The sequence below is a fragment of the Astyanax mexicanus genome, chromosome 14 (genome assembly GCF_023375975.1).
Source record: "Astyanax mexicanus isolate ESR-SI-001 chromosome 14, AstMex3_surface, whole genome shotgun sequence".
NCBI classification, from domain to species: domain Eukaryota; kingdom Metazoa; phylum Chordata; class Actinopteri; order Characiformes; family Acestrorhamphidae; genus Astyanax; species Astyanax mexicanus.
In genome coordinates, this window is record NC_064421.1 from 4,585,835 (window position 1) to 4,593,818 (window position 7,984).

General features: G+C 34.4%; 1 long non-coding RNA gene across 1 annotated transcript; it reads right to left on the minus strand.

The window, feature by feature from the left end:
• Positions 1-3,413: 3,413 nt before the first annotated feature.
• Positions 3,414-7,386, minus strand: LOC125780962 (uncharacterized). Its single transcript, XR_007423998.1, has 3 exons — positions 7,126-7,386; positions 4,494-4,590; positions 3,414-3,729 (listed from the first exon to the last, which is right to left on the minus strand). It is a non-coding gene; the product is annotated as an uncharacterized LOC125780962 (long non-coding RNA).
• Between the last annotated feature and the right edge of the window lie 598 nt (positions 7,387-7,984).

Genomic DNA, 7,984 nt, shown 5'->3' on the forward strand with positions numbered 1-7,984 from the left:
CTCAAAGTACAAAGTCATTTCTAACAGCAATAAGTACAGATTTGTACCTTTTAACCAGACAAATGGTACATTCAGTATTCTGTATTACTGCACTGATAAACTATATATATTTTTATTATACATTTTTTATTTGAAAGCCAGACAATTTTGAATCATTAATTTCGTGACACATATTCAGTTGATGATAATGTTTATATTCTTTATAATCTATAAAAAACATGGGTACAAAAAAGGACTTTTGCTGAAAGGTACTTTTTTGTAGCTCAATATACACTCTAAAAAACAGAGGTACGATATGAGTACTTTTTTGTACTCAAAGGTACACTCTTCATAAATGTACCCTCAAAGGTACAATACTGGTCTTTACAGGGTCAGATTTGTTCCCTCTGAAGTACAAAGTCATTTCTAACAGCAATAAGTACAGATTTGTACCATTTAACCAACCAAAGGGTACATTCAGTATACTGCATCATTGTACTAATAAACAATATATATTTTAGATGCACATTTTTTTATTTGAAAGCCAGACAATTTTTGATCATCAAGTTTTTGAGCCATATTTAGTTGATGATAATGTTTATAATCTTTATAATCTTTACTGGCAAAAAAACCATGGGTACAAAAGAGGCCTTTCACTAAATGGTACTTTTTTGTACCTCAATATAAGGTACAGCCCCAGCGACAAGCTTTGTACTCTTTTAAGTACAAATCTGTACTTACTTTTCTTAGTGTGTATTGTGTCCAAAATTCATGATGAATAGCTCAAAAGAGCCAGTAGAAATTCTCTATATTGACTTAGAACATGTGGTAAATGCCACAGGGGAACATGCACACAGCTCCTCCAAATGGCGCGTTATCTGATTTAAAGCACATTGTCTCGTTTAAGAAGTAATAATGGGGAATCGGTGGGGCTGTCAGGCGAGTGATACCATTCAGCTCCTTTGTCTGGGAGCCTGATACATTCGCTGATTGCAGAACAAGACAAAACGAGGCTACAGATGTCTGTCAAAGCTCCATCAAAGATCATCAGCAGCTAATCAAAAGCTAATTGACCACCAGCGGTTCCAGTAATGCGTTCAGCCTCATTTGACAGCTCTGAAATTATCCGCTCACACAGAGATAAAACACACACATACAGAGATAACACAGCTCATCCCTTCTGCACCGTGACTTTTATCACACATGTTATTCCACAGCAGTCTTTTACAACCCCATTACTATTATTCTTATTATTCCTCTTATTATAATGCAAACACACCAGTTTACCAAGTGTAATATAATGTTATTAATGAAATACATTTGTGAATATTCATATAACAAACCTCAACAAAAGATCCAATCAATGGAAAAAATGCTAATTGATGCAAAACAGAGCTCAAAAAGAAAGAAAATCTTGGTCACTTTGTTCTGAAACCAGTTTGAACTGGTTGATTGAACTGTCATCTTCGCACAAGACATGCGCTACTTCCCAAAGTTTGCATAAACACATTGATTAAATGGAATGAACAGAATGATTAAATGAAATGAATATTTGTCCTGTAATTACGACTTAATGAGCATTGAAAAACATTGTTGGTATGAATGACAATGTTTGTGTTTAGCCAGGGTTGGTAACAGCCATTCCACACCATAACATACTGCTAAGTTGGATTTAAGATAGATAGATAGATAGATAGATAGATAGATAGATAGATAGATAGATAGATAGATAGATAGATAGATAGATAGATAGATAGATAGATAGATAGATAGATAGATAGATAGATAGATAGATAGATAGATAGAAGGTTTAATTAGCAGGGTAAGAGCACAGTTCTGCTCTAAATATTACAATGCACACAACATTATGGGTGACACACCAGAGTTCAAAAGAGGACAAATTGTTGGTGCACATCTTGCTGGAGCATCTGTGACCAAGACAGCAAGTCTTTGTGATGCATCAAGAGCCACGGTATCCAGGGTAATGTCAGCATACCACCAAGAAGGACCAACCACATCCAACAGGATTAACTGTGGACACAAGGGGAAGCTTCGGGTGCTAACCCAGATTGTATTCAAAAAACATAAAACCACTGCTGCCCAAATCACGGCAGAATTCAATGTGCACCTCAACTCTCCTGTTTCCACCAGAACTGTCCGTCACCACAATAAACTATTGTGCACTAAAACCAGGTGTTTCAGTTTCATTGTTCAACCCCTGTACATGAATATATAAATACAAAAACTATACAAAGTGTGAAAGTAACCAGCCGTAGATATGAAGTAGTGAAGTAATAAGGAATAAATTAAGTATAAGAGATCAGGTATCAGCAAATACGACAAACACTAAACATAAACTTGTGCAAGTGTTGTATTTAAGTTAAGTGTGAGTAGTGTAGTGAACAGGAGTGCAAATGAACAGGATATACAGTAAAATGTCAACAGAGTTCCAGGGTGTAGATGTACATGTACACTCGAGTGTGATTATAGTACAGATTTAAAAAAAATATGCTGTGATATAAAAAGCATATGAGAGTTGTTCCTTAACTGTCACTTTAGGAAAGTTGTCACTTGTGTCACTTTATGAAAGTTACTGTAACTATTAGCATGGAATAGCTGACCTGGCGTTCAATTCCTGTTAATGATTAAATGTATCAATTTACAGACAACTAAATTACTAAGTAATTCTTAAATATCTACAATTACGAGCGAGAATTAAGTACTTTTAGTAATAATTTGTTATCTGACCTACACGTGTTAAGTGTGTTAAGTGTTCCTGCTGGAAAATGAAATTCCCATCTCCATAAAAGTTGTCAGTAGCAGAGGGAAGCATGAAGTGCTGTAAGATTTTGTGTGAAAATAAAACTGCACTGACTTTAGACTTAATAATAAAACACAGTGGATCAACACCAGCAGATGACATGTCTCTCCAAACCATCACTGATCATCAGTACATTTTACATTTCATTTGTAAATCAAGGGAGCAGAGTCTGGAGGAAGAGTGGAGAGACACACAGTCCAAACTGCTCGAGGTCTAGAGTGAAGTTTCCACCAATCAGTGATCGTTTGGAGAGACATGTCATCTGCTGGTGTTGATACACTGTGTTTTATTATCAAGTCTAAAGTCAGTGCAGTTTTTGTTTTCCCACAAAATCTTACAGCACTTCATGCTTCCCTCTGCTGACAACTTTTATGGAGGTGCAGACTTCATTTTCCAGCAGGACTTGGCACACTGCCCACACTGCCAAAAGTACCAGTTGTTCTTATATAATATTCTAATTTTCTGAGACAATGATTTTTGGGATTTCATTGGCTGTAAAATTTTGAATTAAATTACTGAAATAAAGCAACTTTTCAATGATATTCAATTTTTTTGAGGTGCCTTAGTACTTCCACTCGTTGGTGTATTTTTTCACTACTGATGCATTCAAAAAACGACTTAAAATACCTTTTATGCTAAAACTTTAGCACAGATCTTTCATAAAAACAATGCATCAGACATCAAGCAGCATATTTCTAGCATATATTTCTATAATTTTCTCTGATAGAGCTTTTAGAGGCAATAAACTTTAATCTGATTTGACAGCTTTCTCTAGAATGGAGCATTTCACGTCAAAACAAACTATTTTTCTTTACCTGCAACTCCATGGTCAGTCCAGATGATGGCTTTGGTTAATGAAGGTCCTTTTCAGTTTCCCCAGCTCGACCGCCTCGCTTTCCATTCTTCCAGTGTGGAAAATTGCAATTAATCTGCACAAAACAGAAAGGATACGATTAATATAATATAATCCTTCTGTATGCAGTCAAGTGTTTCTATGACTCACTTCCATTAATAAAGTAGGGCTGTCTATTGACTTAATAAATAACTTTTTATTCAGACAGTTAGAGCTGTAATTATTTGGGATTCATTCTAATTTTTCTTCCATAACACTGAAACTGTTTAGAAAGGGTGTAAAATAAAAAAAAATATTACAATTTTATGTATAGTAAAAAAAAAAAAATTCAGCTTTGAACACATACCATCATTTATGACAAGTACCAGTTGAACAAAATCAATCAAATTAATCAATCATTGCAAAATACTGCAGTAAGCGAGTTGTTTTAAGCTGTTGTCCTTTGAAATAAAATGGAAAAGCCCCTGGCTACGCATTTTAAAGTGCTTTTCAAAAATGATAATCTTAGGAATTAATAGTGGAAATACTTGACTGTCCCATTAATAATTAACTTTAATTAAAATCTAATAAAGTAAAAAAAAAAAAAATACCTTTCCATTCTGTCCCAAATTGAGATGTATGAATATAACTGTTGCAAAATATGAAATCAAATTGATTAAAAAGGAGATGTTACAACACAGGCTAAAACATATACATTTTCTTAATTATTTATATAAATAAAAAATAAGGTGTTGTAATAAGATATTGCTGAAGAAATACAAGTAATAACTATGGCTGTTAAATTAACATGAATTTCTACAAATTAAATTACAGAAAAAATAACATGTTAAAAATAATCACCTTTCTTGGCTCCCTTTGACCCGATGTTACAGTTCCGGTCACTATGATATGTTGGGGGAACGAAGCAGCTCTGCTGGGACCATGCCAATGTTCTGACCTTCAACAGAAAAACATAGTAATGTACAGATATAATACACATATATAACTATCTGTCATCAAAAATGAGCAATTAATTCTAATTAATTATAATAATTGTGGGCTTCATAATAAATGTCCACAGATTGTTTAAAATAAAAGCTGTATACTAAAATAATAAAGAACATTCAGTTTTTTATTTTATTTGCACTTTAATACATTTTAATATATAAGTAAAATACGGTAAAAAAAACATAAATTATGTTAATGTTTGCATCTCCTTTTTAAGCATTTGAAGCAGAGCTGGTATATTTTATTTCAAAGCTTGTAATGTAAACACTTGTATTGACCATTATTATTGGTGGCTAGCTAACCAGGGGATAGTTAGGAACACAACATTTGCTGCTTTAGTAACCAAAACGAGCGTCCAAATATGGCATTTACTGTGTTACTGACCATTATTATTGGTAGCTAGCAAGGCTCAGTTAAGTGTACAAACTTGCATTTGCTGTTTTACTGACAATTATTATTGCTGGCTAGGTAATTTTAATGTCCAAACACAACATTTATTGCTTTAGTAATCAGTATAAGTGTCCAAAGACCGTGTTTGCTGTTTAAATGACTATTATTTTTGGTAGCTAAACAACTAGGGGCTAGTATAAATGTCCAAACATGATAAACTCTGGTTTACTGGCCATTATTTGTTAGCTAGTTAGCTAGGGGCTAACTAGGGGTTAGTATAAGGATTCAAACACAGCATTTAATGTTTTAATTAACTAAATATGAATTTAAACAAAACATTTGCTGCATTAGTAACCAAAATAAGCATCCAAATACAGCATTTACTCTGTTACCAACCATTATTGGTAGCTAGCTAGGCTAGTTAAGTGTACATACTTACATTTGCTGGCCATTATTATTGCTGGCTAGTTTATTTAGGTGTTCAAACACAACATTTGTTGCTTTAGTAACCAGTATACATTTTCAAGCACAGTGTTTGCTGTTTTAATGACAAAATAAGAGTCCAAACATAATATATACTGCTTTACTGTTTGGTAGCTAGCTAGGCTAAGTTAAGTGTAACTACAAACTTACATTTGCTGGTTTACTGGACATCATTTGTTAGCTAGTTAACTAGGGGCTAGTATAAGCATCCAAACACAAAGTTTGCTGTTTTAATTAACTAAATAAGCATCCAAATACAGTATTTACAAATGACAGTATTTACAAATTACAAATACAGTATTTACAAATGACAGTATTTACAAATTACAAATCCAGTATTTACCAACCATTATTGGTAGCTAGCTAGGCTAGTAAAGTGTACATATTTACATTTGCTGTGTTACCGACCATTATTAATGCTGGCTAGTTAATTTAGGTGTCCAAACACAACATTTGTTGCTTTAGTAACCAGTAACACAAACACAGTGTTTGCTGTTTTAATGACCATTATGTTAGGTAGCTAGCTAACCAGGGGCTCCAAACATGATACATTCTAGTTTAATGACCAAAATAAGAGTCCAATCAATTTTTGCTGTTATAATGAACAAAATAATAGTCCAACCATGATATTCGCTGCTTTACTGTTCATTATTATTGGTTGCTAGTGAGGCTAGTTAAGTGTAACTACAAACTTATCTTTGCTGGTTTACTGGCCATTATTGTTTAGCTAGTTAGCTAGGGGCTAGTATAAGCATCCAAACACAACATTTGATCTTAATTAACTAAATAAGAGTCCAAACACAACATTTGCTGCCTTAATTACCAACATAAGCGTCCAAATACAGCATTTACTGTGTTACTAACCATTAGTGGTAGCTAGCTAGGCTAGTAAAGTGTACATACTTACATTTGCTGTGTTACTGACCATTTTTATTGCTGGCTAGTTTATTTAGGTGTTCAAACACAACATTTGTTGCTTTAGTAACCAGTATAAATTTCCAAACACAGTGTTTGTGTTACACCTTAGCCCATGTCTGTGTTATGTTTCTCCCTCATTTGTTCCCTAGTGCTCCTGCCCCTCTGTTTACCTGTCATGTGTTCCCTGCCATGTGCTTGTGTTGTGTTTTTGTACCTGTTTCCGCCCTAGTCCCGCCCTAACCATTAGTGTTCTCACCTGTGTCCTGTTTGTAACCCCGCCCCCTCGTCATCCCAGCCCAGGTGTTTCTCACTCCCCTCCTGTATTTAAGCCCCTCTGTTTGAATGTTCAGTGTCGAGTCTTTTGTATTTTGTATCCTGTATATTTTGTATCCTGTATATTTTGTATCCTGTATCCGAGATCCTTAGTCTGTATGTATCCTTGCTGCCCGTATGTTTCCTAGTTTCTTTGTCTGTGTTTCTTAGTTTGTTATCCCAAGTCTTGTTGTTTTGCGTTACCCGCGTTATATTTGTTTTGATTTATCTTGTTTGTTTAAAAATAAATATCTTTGCACTTACGTCCTCCTCCATCCCTCCGTCTCCCCTGTAACAGTTCGCTGTTTTAATGACCTTTATGTTTGTTAGCTAATTAACAAACATGATAAATTCCAAACATGAAATTTGCTGAATTACTTACCATTGTACAAATATGGCATTTATGGTGTTGGACCATTATTATTGGTAGGTTAGCTAGCTAGGCTAGTTAAGTGTACAAACGTACATTGGCTGTTTTAATAACCAGGACAAATGTCCAAACACAGCTGCTTCAGTTACAAAATAAGCATCTAAATACAATATTTGCTGCTTTACTAACCATTAGGTAGTTATAGTTAATAGTAATAAAATGTATTGTACAGCTTTTTAGCTAGCGATGTGTTGGCTATTTTTGTTGACTGCCCTCTCTAAGCTGCTTCCTCATAGTCTAAATAACTTTTAGGTTGCACATTTTAAAAGTAAATTGTTTCCACATGTCGAATTTGTTTAAGTTATCAGTCATTCTGATCTCAGTATTAATAATATTTATGAGATAATAGTAAATACTGTCATATAGAAATAGCTACAGATATGATACAGAAAAACATGACATACAGGCAGTAAATGATAATCATATGACTAATAAATGCATAAATGTTTTGAATGCATGGAGACTTTGCGCTTTGAGATCCGCCAATCAGAGCCAAATTTAGGCTTATAAATCCCTGTCCATGCTACGTTCTCATTGGTGCTGTGTGTAGCTACTAATAGGCCAACAAAATGGAGCCTGTAATGGAGCCGGTATGGAGCCAGTATGGTGTTGTAATATTAATTAACATAATTCTGAACAGATTTCACTCATTTAAACAGTGCGAAAATGTTTTTTAAAAGCTCTGTTCTAACGCTCCACTTACTAAAAATGTGGGGTTTAAATCAGGCTCATGCTCAGAGTTACAGGATATGGGCTCGGGCAGAACGTGCATGGGCTTGGGTTGGGTCTGGCTGTATTTTTTGGGCCAAAT